The following is a 25,601-nucleotide window of genomic DNA, read 5'->3' as shown; positions in this document are numbered from 1 at the left end:
TTGTAGAAGAGGCAGAGTGAACTACAGTGACCAGCATTCCAAGGGGCAAGCAGGAAGAGCCATGAGACCTAAGGCATATTAGCCCCTCCCCTTCTCATGGACGGTGCTTGTCAATTTTTGTTTGTTGAGAGGATCGGAGTGGCGGAAGGTGTTCCCCGCCGGATTCCAGCGAGAAGCTAGAAGATTCCTGGATTTGAGAAGCCGTGATTACCCAGCGTTTGGAACTGTCAGCGCTTTTCTGATAAGTACTCAAAAAACGGAAAAACGGGCTCGTTTTCGTTTCTTGCCTTGTTGTTTAAAAGTCCCTAGCTAGTTAGATTAGGGCACTCTTGGGACGTTTGCTTGTTCTTGAAACTCATATTAGGCAGCGTTCTGCCTGAAGACGCGCTGCGCTAATATTCCTTGTACTGTCTCGCCAGAGAGGGTTTCTGGGAGACGTAGTCTCAGAACTGTTTATTATTTTGTTTGTTTTGTCACGGACAGTTCTTGCCACACAGAGAAAGAGACATTATTCCACGGACGTTTTCTTGTGGGTTCCTTGAAGCAATCTTGTGGCTGACACTGAGAGCGGTTTGTGCCATTTTAAACAACCGCTATTTTTCTACTTCCTTTTTGACTACCTCAGGCCACAGTTTCTGAACTCATTACAGAACGAGTCATAGTCCTTGCAGGCTTGCTGTGGTGTCCTCTATTTACTGCCAGGGTTTTGTATGATTCCGGTGAGTGGTGTGCCTACAAATTGCTTCATATACTGTCCGAGACACCTGAAGTGTAGTGTTGACTGTGTTCCTTACTTTTCCCTAATCAGGTGGGTCCTCTCCTGCTGTCCTAAGCATCTTGGTGACCAGACTCCCGGGGGATCCCAAGGAATCATCGCTACCCATTTTTTATTTTATCCACTTCCCCTTTCCCGGCTAGGTACGTGTGCGCACAGTGTGTTTCGCTTCCACTGTGGGTTCCGTGTCTGGTGGGGTAAGGAGAGCTTAGCATCCGAAGTCGTTTCTGCCGGACACCCTGAGCTAAGGTTAGTGGCGTGTGTGAGCCTGCGCTGCTGCCAATCCATGACAAGTGTTGAGGCAATCTGGTCCGATGTCGTAGAGTGATTTGTGTGCGTGGGTAAGCAGTCGGAAAGTGATCCTCTTATTGACGGGTAGCCAGTGGAGGTCTTTAAGGTGACCAGAGATGTGTTCGTTGCGTGGGATGTCTAATATGAGCCTGGCTGATGCGTTTTGGATTCGTTGGAGTTTCTTCTGGAGTTTTGCGGTAGTACCCGCGTAGAGGGTGTTTCCGTAGTCCAGTCGGCTCGTGACCAGAGCGTGGGTGACTGTTTTCCTTGTTTCGGAGGGGATCCAGCGAAATGTTTTTCTGAGCATGCGAAGAATGTTGAAGCAGGAAGAGGATACAGCGCTGACTTGTCTGTTCATCGAAAGTGAGGAATCCAGGATGACGCCCAGGTTCCGTGCGTGGTCTGTCGGGATGGGTGCTTTTCCGAGGGCTTCCGGCCACCAGGAGTCGTCCCATGCAGAGGGGGAGGTACCTAAGATGAGGACTTCTGTTTTGTCTGAGTTCAGTTTCAGACGGCTTTGTTTCATCCATTCGGCAACTTCTTTCATTCCTTCGTGTAGGTTAGTTTTGGCGGTGCTGGGGTCATTGGTGAGAGAAAGGATTAGTTGAGTGTCGTCCGCGTAGGAGATGATGTTGAGGTTATGTTGGCGTGCGATGGCCGCGAGGGGGCTCATGTATACGTTGAAGAGGGTGGGACTGAGTGAGGATCCTTGAGGTACGCCGCAGATGACTTCAGAGGCCTCGGACTTGAATGGAGGAAGGCGGACTCTCTGGGTTCTTCCGGTGAGGAACGAGGTGATCCATTCAAGTGCTTTTCCTTGGATTCCGATGTTATTGAGGCGTTGTAGAAGGGTGCTGTGGCAGACTGCATCGAATGCTGCAGAGAGGTCGAGGAGGATGAGGGCGACTGTGTCTCCATTGTCCAGTAGAGTTCGAATGTCGTCTGTTGCTGCGATGAGGGCGGTCTCAGTGCTATGTTTTGCTCGGAAGCCAGATTGTGAGGGGTCGAGGGATTTGTTGGCTTCGAGGAAGGCGGCGAGCTGGTTGTTGACGGCTTTCTCGATGACTTTGGCCGGGAATGGAAGAAGCGAGATGGGGCGGTAATTTTTGAGTTCGGTGGGGTCCGCTGTTGGTTTTTTCAGAAGGGCGGTGAGTTCAGCATGTTTCCAGTCTTCTGGGAAGGTGGCGGAGTTGAAGGAGCAGTTGATGACGTCTCGGAGGTGCGGTGCGATGACGGAGTCTGCTTTGTTGAAGATGTGGTGGGGGCATGGGTCTGTGGGGGATCCTGAGTGGATGGAATTCATCAGGCGGGTGGTGTCCTCAGTGGAGATTGGGTTCCAAGCGTTAAGGGTGTTCACGGGGGGAAGATGGTCAGCAGATGGTGGGGTGGGCTGGTTTCCGGGTTGGTTGTCAAAGCTGTTGTGGATGTCTGCAATCTTGTTGTGGAAAAAAGAGGCTAGGGAGTCGCAGAGGGTTTGAGAGGGTGTGATGTCGTTGGAGTTGGCCGAGGGATTGGAAAATTCCTTGACGATGTTGAAAAGTTCCTTGCTGTTGTGGGCGTTGTTGTCAAGTCGATCCTTGAATGCTGTTTTCTTGGCTTTTCGGATCAGTTGGTGGTGAGAGCGGGTGGCGCTTTTGAAGGCGTCCTTGGTGCTGGTGGTTGGGTCTTTTTTCCAGGCCTTTTCAAGGGAGCGGCAGAGTTTCTTGGACTTCTTGAGATCGTCGTTGAACCATGAGGCTTTCTTGCTGCCAGGTTTGCTTTGACGTTTTTTAAGTGGAGCTAAGGTGTCGGCGGTGTTGGATAACCATAGGGTGAGGTTGGCGGCGGCTTCGTTGGCGTTGGAAGAGGGGGCTGGGGAGTTTCGAAGGAGCGATGCGGAGATTTGGTCCGTGGTGATTTTGTTCCAGTTTCTTTGCAGGGTAGGTTGGGAGTGGTTGATGGGTTTCGGCTTGTTGTAGATGAAGTGAACGCAGCTGTGGTCGGTCCAGAGGAGATCTGTAGTGTGGCTGAAGGAGACATGGTTGCTGGAAGTGAAGATGGGGTCGAGTGTATGACCTGCGATGTGGGTGGGGGAAGTGACTAGTTGTTTAAGTCCGAGGTTGGCGAGGTTGTCCAAGAGGGTGGTGGTGTTGCGGTCGTTGGTCTTTTCAAGGTGAAAGTTGAGGTCTCCCAGAAGGATGTAATCTTTGGAGGGGAGCGCGTGTGGGGTGATGAAGTCCGTGATGTCTTCACTGAATTTTGCGCGGGGTCCTGGTGGTCTGTAAAGGAGAGTGCCTCTGAGTGTAGTTTTGGGATCGATGTGGATCTGGAAGTGAAGGTGTTCGGAGTTAGCGAGATTGACGTCAGAGCTGGTTGAGATGCGGATAGATTTCTTATGGACGATAGCGATTCCTCCTCCTGTGTGGCTGGTACGGTCTTTGCGGGTGATCTTATAGTCTTCAGGAATGGCAATTGTGATGTCTGGTGCGGAGGAAGCATTCATCCATGTTTCCGTAAGGAAGGCGATGTCCGGAGAAATGGTGTCTAGTAGATTCCATAGGTCAATGGCATGCCTGTGGATCGATCTGGTGTTGAGAAGGATGCATTGTAGGTGGTTGGGGTCGGGTATCTGTGGTGTGGTCGTAGCAGAGATGTTGTCGGTGCCGCTGAATTTGCAGGAGTAGCAGGAGAAAGGTCCATGGGTGTGTCCTGGAGCGGCTTGGACGCAGGTGGGGGCGCGACCGGGGTTGAGGGCTAGGAGGGTGGCGGCATCGGAGCTAATGCGGGAGGGCTGGGGAGCGCGAGGGGCAGGGGGTCTGGCGCTGGGCGCGGTCCAGGCGCGGACGGGCGTAGACGGGCTTACCTTTGGCGCACCTTCGGCGCGGGTTGGGCGCGGTCGCTGCGCGTGAACGCTGCGCGCGGGAATAACTGTCATATATGTATGGTGGAGGGGGAGGGGCGAGGGCGTCTCAGCTGGGAGGCGGGGCGGGCTCGGGATGACCAGAACAACAACAACAACAATCCGACAAAATGGAGGCGGAGGGGGGAAATGCGCGCAAACAGGAAAAGCGGCGCTTTAAATAAATGATAAAATGCAGTTTAAATGCAGCGTCTATCAGGCACACAGCAGGCAGCAATGAATGGCAAAAAGCAAAGCGGCGCTTTAAATAAATGATAAAATGCAGTTTAAATGCAGCGTCTATCAGGCACACAGCAGGCAGCAATGAATGGCAAAAAGCAAAGCGGCGCTTTAAATAAATGATAAAATGCAGTTTAAATGCAGCGTCTATCAGGCACACAGCAGGCAGCAATGAATGGCAAAAAGCAAGGCAGCAACGATACCAGTGACGCAGCAGGACACTGGGGAGCGACCACTCAGTCCAGGGGAAACGAGCGAGTCACGGCGCTTTACTGTGGTGGAGCGCTGATATGGTCAGTGGGAGGGCGTCTCAGCTGGGAGGCGGGGCGGGCTCGGGATGACCAGAACAACAACAACAACAATCCGACAAAATGGAGGCGGAGGGGGAAAATGCGCGCAAACAGGAAAAGCGGCGCTTTAAATAAATGATAAAATGCAGTTTAAATGCAGCGTCTATCAGGCACACAGCAGGCAGCAATGAATGGCAAAAAGCAAAGCGGCGCTTTAAATAAATGATAAAATGCAGTTTAAATGCAGCGTCTATCAGGCACACAGCAGGCAGCAATGAATTGCAAAAAGCAAAGCGGCGCTTTAAATAAATGATAAAATGCAGTTTAAATGCAGCGTCTATCAGGCACACAGCAGGCAGCAATGAATGGCAAAAAGCAAGGCAGCAACGATACCAGTGACGCAGCAGGACACTGGGGAAAGGACTGGACTCCTCCAACCACCGAGACACAGGTCAGAGCTTTCTTGGGCCTGTCTGGTTACTACAGGAAGTTTGTTAAGAACTATGGGTCCATTGTGACTCCTCTTAATGACCTCACCTAAAAGAAAATGCCAAAGAAAGTTCACTGGACAGTAAGCTGTCAAAAGGCATTTGATGACCTGAAGCAGGCCATGTGCACTGCACCTATTCTGCAAAGTCCAGATTACTCCAAAGAATTCATTGTCCGAACACATGCTTCTGAGTTAGGTGTGGGACCTGTTCAATTGAATAAAGATGGTCAAGACCAGCCAATAGCTTTTATTAGCAGAAGGCTGACCCGTAGAGAGAAACGTTGGTCAGCTATTGAGAGGGAGGTCTTTGCTGTGATTTGGGCCCTGAAGAAGCTGAGGCCATACTTGTTTGGTACTCACTTCAAGATTCAGACAGACCATAAGCCCCTCTTGTGGATAAATCAGATGAAGGGTGAAAATCCCAAACTGCTTAGGTGATCCATTTCACTACAGGGGATGGACTTTACAGTGGAACATAGACCTCGGACTGACCATACCAATGCAGATGGACTCTCCATATTTTACCACTTAGAACATGAAGACTCAAATGGTCAAGGTTAGTTTAATGTCCCTGCGTTTGTGGGGGGGGGGGGTTGTGTAGGAGAGTAGGGTCTGCTTCCTATGGTCACCACCACGTTTTGCTGTGATTTACTGTTTTTTTACTTTAGTTTGGTTGTGGGCCTGCTAATCAGACCCACAGCCCAGCTGTTCTCTCTCTAAATTGATACCATGTACTTAAGGTACATACCTAATTGGGAATTGGGTCCCCTTTGTGAGCCCCTGTATAGTGTACCATAGGTACCCAGGGCATAGGTGCATCCAAGGCCTACCAGGGGCTGCAGCATGCATTATGCCACCCCTGGCTGGCCATCCAAACTGACACCACAGGCTGATCACTCAGCTTGGGCAAGGTGGTGTAATCACCCCTTGCTTAGATATAGTATATCTATATCTACCCTTATATATAGACGCATAGCAACCTATAAGTCACTCCTATGGCAGGCCTTAACAATCCTGGAGGCAGAGTGCTTGGTATTATGTGAGAGGGTGCCCTAGCATGAGCTGAACCCCTCTGCTGCTTTCGGCACCATGTCCTTATAGCTGTTCTATGATATAGCCACACCATATACTCTTAAGTGCATTATAATCCTCGCGGTTAATGCTAACTTTGGTTTGGCTTTATCAAAACATGTTGTGTAAGGTGTCAAACCCTTTGGAATACTACCCCCCGCCAATGCTGACGGCGGGGGTAGCATTCCACCCTTCTAGAGGGAGAAGACGTGTAGTTACTGCTTTACCCGGTTAAAGTTAAACAGAGCCTCAGCATCACAAAATGGATGCTGCTACCACAGCCACGAGTCTGACCTCCTGCTGCTGGACGAAACTCCAGCAGGGGAGGCGTGGACAATAGGTTTCCTGCCTTGGGAGGTGCTAGCACCTCCCCAGACAGGCTTTGACTGTATTGGGGCAGGGAGGGCTGTAAAATGAGACACTGTCTGGGGCGCACAAGGTGCTCCATGCATAGCCCGGTTCAAAACGGTTGCTGGGGCACTCCAGCCCCAGCTCTGGTGCGAAACTGGACAAAGATAAAGGGGTGTAACCACCCCCTTCTCAGGGTCCACCCATAGGAGGGACCTAGCAGGTAATCCAGCCCCTTAGATTAGTATAAAGATAGGAGCTGTGTCTAGACACATTAGATTATACTGGGCTGAAACTCTGAAAGGGAACTCTTGGACCTTCAACGTTCTATACCGACTAGAAGACTGAAGACATCTCCCTTGTGGTCAAGGAGTGACCACCCTGTGCAAACAGGCACCACCAGTAACTTGCTGGTTTGCTTTGTCGATGCTCCTGCCAGAACTCGAAGACTCAGCGACTCAGGAACTGGACTTCCAGGCTTCTAAGACTTTGATCCACATCCACAGCAAAGCAGAGACCCATAGCGGACATGAGAGACGTGGGACCGGACACCCTGGAATACCTGCTCTTTGCTAAACCGTGCAGCTTCTGAGGTACCCTCAAAGTTGTGCATTGGGGTTTGAGAAGCCACAGACCTGAGCGCCATTTGCACCAAAGCTCAGCCCTTCACACTCCACGAGTGCCGCGAGTGGTCTGCTCTTGCATTTCAGCTCAGCGCATCTGCCCGGTTGCTAGCCCTTTGGCTAGTTAGCCCTCTGAAGTCTTCCTTGGGAAACTACACCACTTGCCTGGTTGCTCCGGGGTTGCTCCAGCTCCCCTGTGAAGGAGAAGCTCTCCAGACCTTGCTGGTCTGACCTGAAGCCAATCTTCCCTTCCTGCGTGGATTGCGTTTGCCAAGGCTTTTTAGGTCCAATCCGGATACTGACACAGCAGACATCTAGATCCTTTGTGGGACAGTTTGAATCCAGCTCCTGGTTGTCGTTGACACCTCCTGGTCCTCGTGGCTGCAGAGACAAGCTTCACCTCTTCAGCTGATTGCATCTCGACATCGCCTGGTTCCTTCCTGGTTCCTTCCTGGTCACTGGCTAGTGACCCAGACTCTGTCCCCTCTGCTTTCAGGTTCTTCTCATCTTTGATCCACCCTTGGATTCACCCGGACACTTTTCTCCTGGTCGCCTGCAGCACTTCTTTGCAGCTCTCCATTGGAAACAGCGACGAAACCAGACACAAAGACACCTATGCACCCGGCAACCCTGGGTGAGGTAATTCGAGTACTCCGGTGCGCCTGTGGGTGTTGACTCTCGAAGTGCCCTAGTTTAAAAGGGTTTTACCGTAGTCCATTCGGAAGTGTCCTTAATCTACTACTTTGTAACTTTTACGTTCACATTATAACTCTATGGTAACTCGCGACGGTGTTCTCACACTGCAGGCGTCTCCCGTGGATCTCCTACTTCCTAATCTTTGGTTCTGTAGTGTAGCCCCAGCGATTCCCTAGGCCCTAGGCCAATTCACTATTCCTGAAGTGGTCCTTATACCACTTACTTAGTATGTGGTTCTTGAGGCCCCTGGGGCAGAATTGTATTTGTGCAACTTATAGTATGCTAAATGAGTAACTTGTAACGTATCTCGAACTCTGACCTCATAATGAGTGTAGAGGATTTGTGTTAGTAATAAATACATATATATTTGATATATGCGTTGTGTGGTGTCCTTTCATTTGGTATTTAAGGGATTATATATGGTAAAACAGCTGGCTTCACATGCTCTCTGAAGTTTTAGCCTAAGACTGCTGGTCCGTGCTACCACTAGGATAGCTGATCTATAAGGTTGACTTTACAACCACCATCATAAGGGTCGTTTAGGCTGGTGCAAGGTGCCCACTAGAATAGTGGACAACATATGCCAGGCTAATTTCTCACACCGATCTTTTCACTTGTTGACGCGGAGAGGGAGCCTGAGTCCGTTGTGGGAGTCCCGGTGGAGCGCTGCAGTTTACCTGCCTGCATCTCCTCACGACGGGTGCTGCCATTCTTCACACAAGTCTCTACTCACTCGTTGCGATGCGTGGGAGCCTGACTCTGCCGTCGAAGTATCTGTGGAGCGCTGCCGTTTGCCTTCCCTCATCTCCTCATGACATGTGCTGCTACTCTCCACAAACCCGTCTCCTCACTCGCTTACGTGGCGTGGGAGCCTGACTCAGCTGTCAGAGCCTTTGTGGAGCAGAGCAACCCCCTCTTCGTCTCCTCAACCCGACAAACCCAGCTTCCTCTTCCTGGGGCAGAGCTCCGTCAGCAGCCGGCCTCATGTGGTCATATTCAGCCTTTCAGTTTGGGGAAAACCCAGTCACTACCTGCCTGTCACTTTTCGTTGACAGGCACAACTTTTCCTCATTGGCATCCACAGCGTGGGAGCCTGACTCCACTGTGTGTTGCCCCAGTTAATTTTTTTGTCGCCTGCTGCGATTGGGGGCACATTCACCTCTGAATATTAATCACAACGTGGGAGCTTGACTCCGCTGTGAATTAAATATATTTTCAACTTTTCTTTACCCTGCCTGTCGGCTGTGCGCTGATGGGCACAGCTTTCACATAATAATTACCTACAGCAGGGGAGCCTGACTCAGCTATGAGTTGCCTGTTATTTTCTTTATTGCCAGTAGTGATAAGGGGCAAATTCCGTTCCGCAAATAATTTGTCCACTGCGTGGGAGCCAGTCTCCGCTGTGAACTACCTCTTCATTTTCTGCTTGTTGGCTTTGCGCTGATGGGAACAGCTGTCATTTGTGATTTGACCACAGCATGGGAGCACTTTCTAATACTCTTCAACAGTGTTTTTATCTCCCTGTCCACCTTCCCACTGACAGGCACAGTTTTTTAGGTCGAGGGACCGTAGGCTTGGCCGTAGGCCAAGCCGGAAGTCCGGAGAATTATTGTTTCTTAGAGTGGCTGCTTTATCCCGCTTCTCTTTTCGTCTCTCCTCCATTGGCTGGCTTATTAAAAGGAGGCCAGCCATTGGACGAGAGAGCCGTCACTCCAATTTAGCCTCGTCTCTTTCGGATTCGGGGGCATACATTTTGCTGTTCTTTCGCCAGTGACGTCATCCGTCACTCAAAACAACAAATACACGCCCCCGAATCTGAAAATGTTTCGAGCTTTGCGGCCGCCATTTTGCTGTTCGTTAAAGATGAGGTAGGTCGCCTGCTCCCGCTGTCCTCGTTCCCGCCCCCGCCCACTGTTCGTGGCTCCCGCTGTCTTCGTTCCCTCCCCCTCCCGCTGTTCGCTGCTCCCTCTGTCCTCGTTCCCGCCCCCTCCCGCTGTTCGCTGCTCCCGCTGTCCTCGTTCCCGCCCCCTCCCCTACTCTTTTTTTCCCACTTCGACCACTGGCTGTATGTGATGTTATAACCAACGACTGTGTCCGAGTCTTGTACGACGCGCAAACGTTCACGGAGTCAACATGGTACAGGATGCTGTGGGCCGCTCCTTGACACCCTGAAGCTGGCGCCCTGCCCGGCTGGAGCCCTGCCCCAGCCCCGCCCGCCCCAGTGAGCAACTTTTCCCCGTTGAGCAAGACCCGCGAAGGGAGTAGAATAGGACGGATCTCCCAGCCCACTGCCACCCCGGTACTACTCTCCTGGACGCCAGCAGCCCGTCTCCATGCAGGGTAATGCAAATATGTTGTTATTTTGTTAGTGTCCGTCCATTCTAATCCGGCTCTTCCTGGCATCGCCAATGCACAGCCTGGTACCACCGACGCACCGCCTGGTATCGCCGAAGTACCGCCTGGTACCGACTGGACATTCACATCTTTGTGCCAGGGCCCGGCTGTGCAAAACAAAGTAGTTTTATTTTGCTTTAGTTTTACTGCTGACACACTGTGCAAGGGGGCAATCCAAATTTGGCCCACACCGATCTTTTTACCTACAAGCCCGAAGTACAAAGCGGCGCACGGGATAGGCAAGGCACGGGCACTGTGGCCGTGTTCCATCGCCAGGTAGGTTGATGCCGCAGCATGGGTTGGCTGGTGTGGGGGCTGCGGGAGTCCTCTGCCAGACAGGGCGCCCCTCTCCCCTGAAGCTGAGCCTCGTTGCATCCACCTGGACATCTGTGGGCCGGGCGGCTCCGCTTTTTCTCTTCTTAATTCTGTTCCCTTTGTATAGACACCCACCCCACACCCATTCCCCTTTTGTCACCCCGAGTCCTCCCTCCGAAAACCGAGCCCCCAGCCATCGAACGCCGCCCCGGCAGATCGATGCGCACCTCCCCACACCTCTCCCGCAAACCTGCCTCCCTCCGTGTCTGACCCCACACTGCCCCCGCTCTCCCCTCTGCCTCAATTGGACAAAGGGTCAATCGCACAAAGACTAGGGGCCAGCACCCTGCACAATCCTCGCCTCCAACATGCTGCATAACGACAGCACACTTACATCCAGCACCTGCACCCCAGATGTCACTCCCCGTAACCAAAAAAGGCCATTAGCAATAACTAACTTCATTCTGAGGTATTGGCTGGCGGGGGATTGGGAACATGGCAGCTCTTTTCTTTGTGTTGCTTTTTCCGATCGTGAGTTTGTGCGGCTGTGTGCGTGCACACACCCCTGTGGCGCAAAGCTGAGTATCACTGTCTTAAATTGAAGTGTTATTGACTTGTTCAGTCAAGTATGCGTGATTTGTCTCGGGATGCGTTGGAGATTGAAAACGTTTCGTTTCCCATTTTCCGTGCATTCCAGCCCTGAGCTCGAAGTCCCATGGGGAGTGGCCCCTGACCTCTAAGTATCACCAGAAGCAGAGCAAATGCTGCAGAGCCAGGTCGGGGCACCAAACGGAAGGCCCAGCCTTCACGTGAAGACGGAAATGCGTAGTGCGTGCGCATTAGGACATTATTGGCTTCATCTGACCTGCTGAGATAGGCCTTTCCTGCGCCTAATAGTAATAAAAACTACTGCTAACATACACGCGCATGCGCTGTATCTTTCAGGTTGTGTAATGCAGTTATTGTGTCTTACTAACCTACCTCCCAGATTTAAGTTTCATACATCATCTTTTTTGGCTCCAATTAACAGAGACCATACTATGTAAGGAATGCCATCATTTATCTAGCAAACGCCCGTTTATTCAGATGTACGTGTAGACTGCAAATATGTGATGTGTAAAGTTTTTGTTAGAATGCTGTTTTTTAACCTACTTAGTGCGGCAAATGAGGATTAGCAAAATATAAACTTCTGTCCGTTTTACTGGTAGTGGATAATCACAAAGTGTCTGTCAAGGCCGAGCTGTAAGCATGGGTGTTTAGTGCTTGGAAAATGCTTCTAGTACTCTGAACTGGCGAATGTAGTGGGGCATTACTTAACACAGCAGCAGTGTGGGGGTGTTGACTGCACATGGCCCTGTTTTGGCACTATTTCCTTGAGTACAGCTCCTCTTCCCTCCCCCCCCATGGAAGATAGGCTCTGTGTGTGTGTGTGTGGCTCTGTGTGTGTGTGTATGGCTGTGTGTGTGTGGCTCTGTGTGTGCGTGTGGCTCTGTGTCTGTGTGGCTCTGTGTCTGTCTGTGTGTGTGGCTCTTTGTGTTGGGCTCTTTCTGTCTGTGTGTAGTTTTTTTGGTAGGTGGCTCTGTGTGGGCAGCTCTGTCTCTGTGTGTAGCTTTTTTGGTAGGGGGCTCTGTGTGGGTGGCTCTGTCTTTCTGTGTGTGTAGCTTTTTTGGTAGGTGGCTCTGTGTGGGTGGCTCTGTCTGTGTGTGTGTAGCTTTTTGGGTTGGTGGCTCTCTGTGTGTGGCTCTGTGTGGGGGCTTTGTGTGGGTGGCTGTGTGTGTGTGGGGGTGGCTCTATGTGAATGACTGTGTGGGTGGCTCTGTATGTGTGTGTGGGGGTGGCTTTGTGTGTATGGCTCTGTGTGGGTGCAAATGCAATAGGTCTCGCATTTGCGAGCGATTAAGCTATTGGCATTGTAAATGACAATGCCATTTATTTATGTTTTAAAAACAAAAACATAAATAAAAATTATGTCATGAGCAATGTCAATAGCTCTAACTTTAAAAATGTGTGTGGCTCTATGTGTCTGTGTGGCTCTCTGTGTGTGTGTGGCTCTGCGTGTGTGTGTGTGTGTGGCTCTGTGTCCGCGAATACTCTCTACTACTCTCTAATGCTTACCTATTGCCATTGTAAATGACAATACCATTTATTTAGGTTTAAAAAAATAATGAAAAAAATGTCATGAGCAATGCTAATAGCTCTACCTTTAATAATGCCGAGACCATTGCATTGTAAATGTGTGTGTGTGGCGCTCTGCCTGTGTGTGTGTGGCGCTCTGCCTGTGTGTGTGTGGCGCTCTTCCTGTGTGTGTGTGGCGCTCTGCCTGTGTGTGTGTGTGGCGCTCTGCCTGTGTGTGTGTGGCGCTCTGCCTGTGTGTGTGTGGCGCTCTGTCTGTGTGTGTGTGGCGCTCTGTCTGTGTGTGTGTGGCGCTCTGTCTGTGTGTGTGTGTGTAGTCTGTGTGTGTGTAGTCTGTGTGGCGCTCTGTCTGTGTGTGTGTAGCGCTCTGTTTGTGTGAAGCGCTCTGTGTGTGTGTAGCGCGTAGCGCTCTGTGTGTGTGTGTAGCTCTGTGTGGATAGCTTTTTTTGTAGGTGGCTCTATGTGTGGGTGACTCTGTCTGTGTGAGAGTGGCTCTGTGTAGGTGGCTCTATGTGAATGACTGTGGGTGGCTCTGTGTGGGTGGCTCTGTGTGTGTGTGTGTGGTGTGTGTGTGGCTCTGTGTGGGCGTAAATGCAATAGGTCATGCATTTGATAGCGATAAAGCTATTGGCATTGTAAATGACAATGCCATTTCTTTAACAATTAAGCTATTGGCAATATAAATGACAATGCCATTTTTTTATGATTTAAAAAAAAAATCATGAGCAATGCCAATAGCTCTACCTTTAATAATGCCGAGACCATTGCATTGTAAATGCTTGTCTACATTTGAACTTCTGGTGAGCCTATCAGCTACGAATTATTCAACCTAACCTGCAGCCCACAAACCATCTCATAAACAATTTCACCTCCATTAACCTAACGTTGGTGTTAATCACTATATTTGTATTTTTTTTCCCATTAATACTCCCAGTATATAATTAGGGCCACAGCAAATATGTCTCAACCACCCCCTTTTCTTAATGATGTAGGTGAACCCCTTCTACCATGGAAACAGTGGTTTGGGTTAATGGAGTCCTACCTCACTGCTTTTGGAGGGGAGAAATGTTCTCCTTTGCGTAAACTACACACCCTAATCCACAATTTAGGTATTGAGGGTCGAAAGACATTTGACAATATTTCTATCTCGTAGGCTGGTGATGGTGATAGTGAAGAAGATGAAAATGTTTACCAAGTTGCGGTAAACCAGCTCAAAAAACATTTTAGGGAGAAAATTAACGTTGTGCTGGAAAGACACAAGTTCTTTTCAAGAATTCAAGGAAAATAAGTTAAACCTTTTGTGGCTGCATTAAAGGGCCTGGCAAACACGTGTGAATTCGAGTCTCTTCAAGATTCCCTCATCAGGGATCAGTTGGTCAGATGCACCAACAACCCAAAAATTCAAGAAAGACTCCTGGTGGCTAACCCTATTCTCAAGGAAGCCATTGATATAGCAGTTGGGATCAACAATTTGCTGATTGTATGGTCACTATGACAGGGGATGGAGACAATTAAATGAACGTCAATGTTATTAGTAAACATGATGTGGGAAAAGAGAGTAAGAAAAAAATTACTAACACATTTCCATTAAGCACCAAACTCAAATGATACAGATGTGGGAGTCCCAGCCATTTAGCTAACACTACTGTTTGCCAAGTTAGATCTGTTACATGTCACAAATGTGGTAAAAAGGGTTATTTGGCTAGGGTCTTTAGAGATCAACCTTCCAAATCAGTATTATTTATAGAACATGACTCTCCGTCTGATACAAAATTAGTGTTCCAACTACAAAATATAAATAATACAACTAATTTCCCTTCATGTAATATCACCTTGAATAAGAAACCGGGGACTGTATCTGCTGACTTTTGTTCCCCTTACACAGTGGATGCTCTTATGTTTACAAACTGTTTCCCTCTTGGCAACACAACATGCAGCCTCCAGATATTCAACCTGGTGGTTATAATGGTGACCCCATTACTTTGCTAGGAATGACTACATGGAGATAGGATTCAAGGGTAGGAGTACAGTGGGGAAAATGTATGTCACACAGAAATGGTCAAATTTGTTGGGGTGGAAGCACCAAAGAGAACTGGGTATCAGGTTAGATCCCAACAGTCCTGACCAAGTTCTATTGGTGGATCCATCGGTTGGGGGAATGGAGATTTACAACGATTTCCCCAAAGTTTTCTCTGAGGAGTTGAGTTTGATCAAAAACTACCAACACTCCAACAACTTAAATCCAAAGCTAAACCTGTTGCACACAAAGTTAGGCCCATCCTCATATGATGCAAGTCCCCCTCCAAGCCGAGTTAGACAGACTTTTAAGACTAGGAGTCATTGAACCCATTGAAAGTTCCCAATAGTCCTCACCACCAAAGTATCTAGTAAGGACATAAGACTTTGTGTAGACCTAAGAGATTCCAATGAGAACATCTGGGTAGACAGACATCCCCTGCCACGCATACATGAGGTCCTCACTCTCATCAAGGGTGCAAGTTGTTTTAGCATCCTGGACCTTTCCTCCGCCTACAACCAAGTAGAGCTTCACCCAGACTCATGCCATCTTACTTCATTCGTAACTTCCCTTGGGGAATTCCAATATCTTCGTATGCCTTTTGGTTTGGCTTCAGTGGCTGCTGCCTTTCAGAGGATTATGCAACATGTGCTGAAGGATCTCCCCAGAATCCTTTGTTTTCAGGATGACATCCTCATATATAAGAAAGAGGTGGAGGAGCACAATACCATGCTGAGGAGGGTGTTAACTAATCTTGAAAAGGCAGTTCTGACTTTAAAAAAGGAGGAATGTCGTATAGGAGTAGGGTCAGTTGAATACCTTGGGCACACCATCTCTCAAGATGGTATCAAGCCCAAATTAGATCTTGTGGAAGCAATCCAAAATACTGCTGCCCGACCTGTGTTGAAGACCTTAAATTGTTTCTGGGGTTATCCGAATAGTACGCCAAATTTGTTCACAATTATGCCACCATAGTGGAACCGCTGCAAAACTTACTGAAGTCCAGGACCCCTTATGTACGAAATAATGATTGTCACAATGCTGTAGTAGCGATGAAGGAGGGCATTGCTTCTGCTTGGGTAGATTCGATCCCACCAAACCTACTGTTCTTTGCACTGATGCCAGTAATACAACTTTGGGGGCTAACCTTACCCAATACGTCGAGGGCAAAGAACAAGTGGTTGCCTATGCTTCTCGTGTGCTTAAAGGGGCGGAAGGAAACTACTCCGTGGTTGAGAAAGAGGTGCTTGCTTGCGCATGGGCAATTAAACATTTCTGCTTCTTCTTGTGGGGCATACACTTTACTGTAAAGACTGACCATAAACCTCTCATGTATGTGTGCACCACGAAAGGATCAGTCAGAACCACCCGAGAATAGCAAGATGGTTTCTGGGACGGAAGGATATAATTTTAGAATCAAATATGTACCCAGAACACAAAATGTTGTAGCTGATTTTTTATCTCGCTCACCATCTGAGGTTGAGGTAGGTACTGACTATGGTGAATGTTATGATGTCATATTTAAACTGTCTTGTTTAAATAAGGAGGAGTGGAATGGTCTCCAACCCCAACGCCGGAAACAACGTCATCACCCCATCGCAAGAACTCTGCAACTCCCTCGCCTCCTACTTCCACAACAAGATCGCGGACATACACAACAGCTTCAACACCCAACCGATGAACGCCACGTCCAACTCGACCGAACCACCGCCCCCCACCACCACCCTCCGCGCCTGGACTCCGATCTGCACCGAAGAAACCGTCCGCATGATGAACTCCATCCACTCCGGATCTCCGACCGACCCCTGCCCTCACCACGTCTTCAACAAGGCCGACGCCGTCATCGCACCCCACCTGCGGGACATCATTAACACCTCCTTCACCACTGCCACCTTCCCTGAGAGCTGGAAGCATGCCGAACTCAGCGCTCTACTCAAGAAACCAACAGCGGACCCCACCGAACTCAAGAATTACCGCCCCATCTCGCTGCTCCCGTTCCCAGCCAAAGTCATCGAGAAGACCGTCAACAAGCAGCTGGCCGCCTTCCTCGAGACGAACGGATCCCTCGACCCCTCACAGTCTGGCTTCCGAGCCAACCACAGCACCGAGACCGCCCTCATCGCTGCCACCGATGACATCCGAACCCTGATGGACAACGGAGAAACAGCGGCCCTCATCCTACTAGACCTCTCCGCGGCCTTCGACACCGTCTGCCACCGCACCCTAGTGCAGCGCCTCAGCAACGTCGGAATCCAGGAGAAGGCGCTGGAATGGATCATCTCCTTCCTCGACGGAAGAACACAGAGAGTCCGTCTACCACCGTACAAGTCAGAGGCCACCGAAGTCATCTGCGGCGTCCCTCAAGGATCCTCGCTGAGCCCAACCCTCTTCAACGTCTACATGAGCCCCCTCGCGGCCATCGCACGCCAACACAACCTCAACATCATCTCCTACGCCGACGATACCCAGCTGATCCTCTCCCTGACCAACAACCCCGCCGCCGCCAGAGCCAACCTTCACGAAGGAATGAAAGAGGTAGCCGAGTGGATGTCAACCAGCCGCCTGAAGCTGAACTCGGACAAGACGGAAGTCCTCATCCTGGGATCCTCGCCCTCCGCCTGGGACGACTCCTGGTGGCCCCCCGCCCTGGGCACCGCACCCAAACCGACAGACCACGCACGCAACCTGGGCTTCATCCTGGACTCCTCCCTCTCCATGACCAGGCAAGTCAACGCCGTCTCCTCGTCATGCTTCAACACCCTGCGCATGCTACGGAAGATCTTCCGGTGGATCCCCACCGAGACCAGGAAGACTGTCACCCAGGCACTCGTCACCAGCCGACTGGACTACGGCAACTCCCTCTACGCCGGAACCACCGCCAAGCTCCAGAAGAGACTCCAACGGATCCAGAACGCCTCAGCCAGACTCATCCTCGACATCCCACGACACAGACACCTAAAAGACCTGCACTGGCTCCCGGTCAACAAGAGAATCACCTTCCGTCTCCTTACCCACGCACACAAAGCTCTTCACGACCAAGGCCCGAGCTACCTCAACAACCGCATCAACTTCTACGCTCCCAAACGACACCTCCGATCAGCCAGTCGCGCCCTCGCCGCCGTCCCCCGCATCCGAAGAACGACAACAGGAGGAAGGTCCTTCTCCTACCTGGCCGCCAAGACCTGGAACTCCCTCCCGACCGACCTGCGCCTGACCCAAGACCACCTCGCCTTCAGGAAGAAGCTCAAGACCTGGCTGTTCGGGTAGCAGCAACACCCCCCCCCTAGCGCCTTGAGACCCTCCGGGTAAGTAGAGCGCTCTATAAATGCCTATGATTGATTGATTGATTGGTTGTGTATAAACTGATGAAGAAATGAGTTCCCTCAAAGAATACTTAAAAAATGGTTGGCCTGCTGCTAAAAATTGATGTCCCAGCGTTATTGGCCAAATACTGGGATGTGAGTATATTTAAACATACAAAAGGGAACCGTTTGTAGGGGCGAAAACATTGTTCCTCCAGAAAAATAGGCGGAAAAAAATTGTTGAATTAGCCCACATAGGACATTTAGGGTGTAGACTCACAAAGAACAAATTCCGCCTGCATTACTGGTGGCCAGGTATGGATGTCATGTCACAGAACACTGTGAGAGATTGTTTGAAGTGTAGTTGTAGTGATAAAATCCACAAAATTCGGAAGCCCCCTCTATCTCCTAACAAAGTCCCTAATTGCCCATGGTCAAAACTAGCGCTTGACATTATAGGTCCTCTCTATCCTAAAAAGTTGAATAAATACTATATCTTGGTACAGGTGGACTATCACACTCGTTGGGTGGTTTTTAAGTGCGTGCACCAAATCAACATGGATGTACTCATTCAATTTTTTTAAAGTGCTTTCTTTGATGAGGGTATCCCGGATATCCTTGTTACTGATAATGAGGTGCAATTCACATCAGAAAACATGAAAGAGTTTTATATGAAATGGGCATTACCCATCACAAGAATGCTTTGTATTGTACCTGTGCCAATGAGTTAGTTAATCGGATGAACCCCATGTTCAAATAATGCTTACAGAGAGCAGAGTTACTGGGAATCCCTACTATAACTGCTTTACAAGATACTATTTGGGCTTATCGATCAACCCCAAATAGTGTCACAGGGATTTCCCTGTTTACCTCCGTGAAAGGTAGAGTCCCTAAGACCAGACCTTCTCCTCCAGGGTTCAGGAAGAAAGGTATGTGTGTTGTGGACTGTAACAAAATTACTAGGAGATTGTATGAACACCAGGTCAGGTATAAGAACAAGCAGGATCTGACCAAACATGTCAAATCCAGAATGAACACAAGGTGTCCCCGTGCATAAGCCAGTCCAAACCGGTGCTGGGGCTTTCCAGCCCCAGTCCTGGCACGGAGCTGGACAAAGGAAAGGGGGTGTAACCGCCCCCCTTCCTGGTCCCACCCAGAGGAGGGACCTAGCAGGTTATCCACCCCTCAAATTGGGAATAAGAGTGGGAGCAGTGCAATAGCACCTCAGATCATCCTGAAATCAACTTGAAACAAAGAAGCAGACTGGATTTCGACATTCTGCTGCACAGAAGACTGAAGAGTATCTCCCTTGTGGCCTAGGAGTGGCCACCCTGTGAACACAGGCACCATCCAGCAACTCGATGTCTGCTTTGCCGCCGCCTCCTGCCGGAGCCTGAGCCCAAAACCCGACGAGACCCAGGCTCCCAGACATCTCAGAGCCAGATCCACAGTCCCTGCAAAGAAGAGATCCGTGGAGGCACCGAGAGACGTGGTACCGGACATCTTGAAAGACCCCCGAGAAGCTGACTGCGCAGTACCCGAGGCACCCTCAATGCTGTGCTTTGGGTTTGAGAAGCCCCACCACCGAGCAGCATTTGCACCGAAGATCAGCCCCCCAGCATCTCCATGATCTGCGTGGGGCCCTTTTGCACCTAGCCACTCGACGCGACATCCCGGCCACTTGCCACGTGGCTAGCGGCCATCTTGGCGACAAAACCTACAATCAACACTGCGGGTCTGGTTGCTCCAGACTTGCCCTCGCTCCCCTGAAAAGGAGCACCCGCTCTGACCTTGCTGGTCCGAGTAATAAGCTTTCTTCACTTCCTGCGTGGCTTGCATTAGCCAAGGCCTGTTTGCTCCAATCAAGTTGCCGACACTGCCATCAGCTAGAGCCTTCGTGGGAAAGCTTGTGATCGACTCCTGGACGTCCTCGACCTCTTCGTGTCCAAGTGGCTGCGGAGACAAGCTACACCTCTTAGTTTGTTTGCACCCAACATCGCCTGTTTCCATCTTGGTTCCACGGTAGTCACTGGCTAGTGACTTTGAACATTGTCCCCTCTGCTTTCAGGTCTTCACCACTTCAGATCCACCCTTGGATCCACCGGAACTCTCCTCGACGACCCGCCTGCAGCATCTTCATCTTCAGGCACCATCGACCTGTGTGACGAAACCCGACACTACTTTGCACCTGTGCACCCGCTTCCTGTGGGTGAGGTAACTCAGCAACGCCGGTGTTCCTACACTGGTACACACCTCTAGTGTATATGTCTAAAGTTTCGTCCTTCTAGGTCAGTCGGAAGGTTCCTTAAACAGTAACTTTGTAACTTTTACGCACCATTGACATTGCATTGGTGCATGAGTGTGCTTTAAGCGCTGCACCCGAGTCCCGCGGGCCTTTCCCGACTTTTTCACTGTTAGTCCCGAACAGCTACAGCAATTCCCAAGGCCCTAGGCCTACTTCCTTTCAGCTAGGTGGTTCTTATACCACTATTTTAGTATATGGTTTAGGTGGCCCCTAGGGCTCATCCATATTGTGCAACTTTTGTATATTTAAACTGTGTTTTGTTTTAACGCATTTGCTTCTGTGCTCATAAAGAGTATAGGGGATATTTGTAGTAAATAAATATATATATATTTTCAATATATATCTGTGTGGTGTCCTTTCATTTGGTATTCAAGGGGATCGTGTGTGGTAAAACAGCTTGCTTCACATGCCTTTACAGAGTTTAGCCTAAGACTGCTTTGTCCACGCTACTTGGATAGCTGGTCTATAAGGTTGACTTACAACCAATCATCATAAGGGTTTCTTTGCATGGTACAAGGTGATCACTAGAACTAGTGAGCATCATATACCAGGCCAACTTCTCACATTGGTGAGCAGCGGTTGGGATTTGAGCTTGCTGTTGTTTTACCATTACAATCTTTGAGAGTATCATTTGAAAGATCATACAGGTACCTGCTAGGTACATATAAAACAAGACTAGTATACTTAAGTTCTACTGAACTTAGTTGTTGTAGAGGATAGGGAGTAGCACACCCTGACTACAACTACTAGATAGGTTTAGTAGGTAAACACCAGTGTAGGTAGATTGCAACATATCCACCCACACTAGAGCAATGTCTGGAGCAGAGGGGTCCACTGGGACTGTCCCTGTTGAGAGTGACTCTACAAGGGCACCATCCAAATTTGCTATGCTTAATTTTAAAGAACTGAGGTAGATCTGTGCCTTAAGAGGTCTCAAGACGGGTCCAAACCCTACCACAGACCACCTCAGAGAGCTTTTAGACCAGTCTGAAGCTCTAAAGACCTCTAAACCAGACCCCACAGGGAATGGTGAAGGAGGCTCTCCCACTGAAGATGATAATACTGACACCCCTGTCCCTGTAGACCAGATAGATGAGGATGACCAAGTCACTGGAGATACTCAGCCTGAAGAGGAGGAGGAAGAAGAGGAGACAGAAGGGGAGAGCAGTGATTCTGATGATGGCAGAAATAGTCAGGTGCCAGCCAGAGGGTTTAGCATGGCTAACTTGAGCCTATTTGGGACTGAGTCAGGGATGAACCCACTCAGACCCCCAAGTGGACTTAACCAGGAGCATAGGAGGAGGAGGAATCACTCATGTGAATCCAATACCTCCCAGGCTTCTAGAGGTTCTCATGCGCCTTGAGACCCTACGGGTATGTAGCGCGCTCTATAAATGTCACTGATTGATGGTCACTCCAGAAGGGGGATGACTAGTCCTCAGAGAAGGGAACATGAGGCCAAAATGAGAGAGGCTGAGCTTAGGATCCAGAAGCAAGAATTAGAAGTTGCCCTGGCCCAAGAGAAACTTGCAAGAGCAAGACGGCCTAGAGAGGGTGGATTAGGATCCACTGGTGGCAGCACTATCCCTAAGGATAAAGACAGGTCCTATGACAATAGAAACCTGAGTAAGATTGTGCCCCCCTACAAAGCTGGGGATGATATCCACAAATGGATGACTGCACTTGAGAGAGCCTGCAGAGTACAGCAGATCCCTCAGGAGCAGTGGGCAGCAATCTTGTGGCTCTCCTTTGAAGGTAGAGGCCGAGACAGACTCCTCACAGTTAGTGATGGGGATTCTAGAAACTACCTGGTCCTGAAGAGTGCTCTGATTGATGGGTTAGGCTTAACCACTGAACAGTACAGGTTAATGTTCAGAGAGACCCAGAAGACACAGACTCAGGACTGGTCTGATTTTGTTGAATGTGCCACTAAGGCTCTGGAGGGCTGGTTACAGGGAAGTTAGGTTACAGACTATACAGGATTGTATAATTTAATTATGAGAGAGAAAATCTTAAGTAATTGTCAAAATCAGCTTCTACATCAGCACCTGGTGGACTCTGATCCGACCTCTCCACAAGAAATGGGTAAGAGGGCAGACAAATGGGTCAGAACCAGGATCAGGCCTATGAACCAGGGTGGTGACCAAAAGAAAGAGACTACCAAGCCTCAAGAGAAAGGTGGGGATAAAACCAAAGAGAAGACTTCCCCAGGGCCCCAAAACTCCAAGGAGGGGGGTGGGTCCAAAGACACTTCCTCTACACAGAAAAAGCCTTACTGCCATACCTGTAAACAGGTTGGTCATTGGAAAACAGACAGCTGTTGTCCAAAGAATGGTAATAAGGAGAATATACCTCCAAGTAAAGCTCCAACACCTCCTGTCACTGTTAGCAGTGGTCCCCCAGGTGGTGGGAGCAACCCCAAGAATTTGGGTGGGTTTACTTTTGGAACACAGGTGGACTCTCCTCGCGGTTATATGCTAACTTTGGTTTGGCTTTATCAAAACATGTCGAGTAAGGTGTCATACGATTTGGTATACTATCCCCTCGACAGTCCTGTCGACGGGGATAGCATTCCACCCTTCTAGAGGGACACGACATGTACATAACCTGAACCCCGGTTAAAGTTAACCAGAGCCTCAGCATCACAAAATGGATGCTGCTACCACAGACACAAGTCTGACCTCCTGCTGCTGGGAGTCCCTCCAGTGAGGAAGGCTTGGACAAAGGGTTTCCTGCCTTGGGAGGTGCGAGCACCACCCCAGACAGTATTGTGTGCATTGGGTAGGACAGGGCTGAATAGATTGAGACATGCCTGGGGCACACAAGGTGTCCCGGTGCATAAGCCAGTCCAAACCAGTGCTGGGGCTTTCCAGCCCCAGTCCTGGCGCGGAGCTGGACAAAGGAAAGGGGGTGTAACCGCCCCCCTTCCTGGTCCCACCCAGAGGAGGGACCTAGCAGGTGATCCACCCGTCAGATTGGGAATAAGAGTGGGAGCAGTGCAATAGCACCTCAGATCATCTGAAATCAACTTGAAACAAAGAAGAAGACTGGACTTCGACATTCTGCTGCACAAAAGACTGAAGAGTATCTCCCTTGTGGCCTAGGAGTGGCCACCCTGTGAACACAGGCACCATCCAGCAACTCGACGTCTGCCTTGCCGCCGCATCCTGCCGGAGCCGGAGCCCAGAGCCCAACGAGACCCAGACTCCCAGACATCTCAGAGCCCGATACACAGTCCCTGCAAAGAAGAGACCGTGGAGGCACAGAGAGACGTGAGACCGGACATCTCGAAAGACCCCCGAGAAGCTGACTGCGCAGCACCCAAGGCACCCTCGATGCTGTGCTTTGGGGTTTGAGAAGCCCCACCACTGAGCAGCATTTGCACCGAAGATCAGCCCCCAGCATCTCCACGATCTGCGTGGGGCTCTTTTGCACCTTGCCACTCAACGCGCCATCCCGGCCACTTGCCACGTGGCTAGCGGCCATCTTTGCAACGAAACCTACAATCAACACTGCGGATCTGGTTGCTACAGACTTGCTCTCGCTCCCTTGAAAAGGAGCACCCGCTCTGACCTTGCTGGTCCGAGTAATAAGCTTTCTTCACTTCCTGCGTGGCTTGCATTAGCCAAGGCCTGTTTGCTCCAATCAAGTTGCTGATACTGCCATCAGCTAGAACATTTGTCGGACAGCTTGTGATCGATTCCTGGACGTCCTCAACCTCTTCGTGTCCACGTGGCTGCGGAGACAAGCTACACCTCTTCGCCTGTTTGCACCCGACATCGCCTGGTTCCATCCTGGTTCCACGGTAGTCACTGGCTAGTGACTTTGAACATTGTCCCCTCTGCTTTCAGGTCTTCACCACTTCAGATCCACCCTTGGATCCACCGGAACTCTCCTCGACGACCCGCCTGCAGCATCTTCATCTTCAGGCACCATCGACCTACGTGACGAAACCCGACACTACTTTGCACCTGTGCACCCGCTTCCTGTGGGTTAGGTAACTCAGAAACGCCAGTGTTCCTACACTGGTACACACCTCTAGTGTATATGTCTAAAGTTTCGTCCTTCTAGGTCAGTCGGAAGGTTCCTTAAACAGTAACTTTGTAACTTTTATGCACCATTGACATTGCATTGGTGCATGCGTGTGCTTTAAGCGCTGTACCCGAGTCCCGCGGGCCTTTCCCGACTTTTTCACTGTTAGTCCCGAACAGCTCCAGCGATTCCCAAGGCCCTAGGCCTACTTCCTTTCAGCTAGGTGGTTCTTATACCACTATTTTAGTATATGGTTTAGGTGGCCCCTAGGGCTCATCCATATTGTGCAACTTTTGTATATTTAAACTGTGTTTTGTTTTAACGCATTTGCTTCTGTGCTCATAAAGAGTATAGGGAATATTTGTAGTAAATAAATATATATATATTTTCAATATATATCTGTGTGGTGTCCTTTCATTTGGTATTCAAGGGGATAGTGTATGGTAAAACAGCTTGCTTCACATGCCTTTACAGAGTTTAGCCTAAAACTGCTTTGTCCACGCTACTAGGAAAGCTGGTCTAAAGGTTGACTTACAACCAATCATCATAAGGGTTGCTTAGCATGGTACAAGGTGATCACTAGAACTAGTGAGCATCATATACCAGGCCAACTTCTCACAGAGAACATTAAAAGAACTGTTTGATCGGGGAAGCAAATAAATCTCTTTAAACAACTTAAACATGAGTATATAGTGCACGAAGCAGAAGGAACGGAAGTTAGAAAACAGTGGGATATGCTTTTAACCTACCCCTCCAGAATCCTAAGAGAACTGTAATGCGCCAGAAGGTTGAGAGCCCCAAACATCCTAGAAGATTGAAAACTGGACCTCTACTATGAAATTAAGACAGATTTTAGGGATTTAAAAGGACCTTAATGTGGTTTTAGCCAGCAGTGCAATCAATGTGTCTGATTGTGATTTGGATAGATGATTGGACTGATAGCGGTGGGGGGGAAAGGGGTTATCTCTCTGGGTAAAAATAGGTTTTGATTTTCTGGAGAATGGATCTTGTGGGTATTTCTTACACTTCATATGTGTTTTACCTTTTTATATATAAAATACAATAAAAATATATTTCAACTAAATTGTACTGTCACAACTGATATAAGAACCTCACTACCTCACTACAGGTGTTCCACAGGGGTCTACTCTTAGCCCCCTGCTTTTTAATGTGTATCTGACGCCTCTGATTTACCTGGCAGAACAGTTGGGGGCAAAAATAATGTCCTACGCCGATGATACCCAACTTTTGTTCACTTGGCCTAAGGACAATTTGGATACATCGGCAGCCAGATTGTGCCTCTCATCTGTCTTTCGCTGGCTAGCACTTGCCCAGCTCAATTGCAATGAAGACAAGTCCGAGGTTCTTCTCTTCGGATCCTTTCCTGATAATGTTGGTGTT

Source organism: Lissotriton vulgaris, chromosome 5, assembly GCF_964263255.1.
Source record: "Lissotriton vulgaris chromosome 5, aLisVul1.2, whole genome shotgun sequence".
NCBI lineage: Eukaryota > Metazoa > Chordata > Amphibia > Caudata > Salamandridae > Lissotriton > Lissotriton vulgaris.
This window is presented reverse-complemented; position numbering follows the sequence as displayed.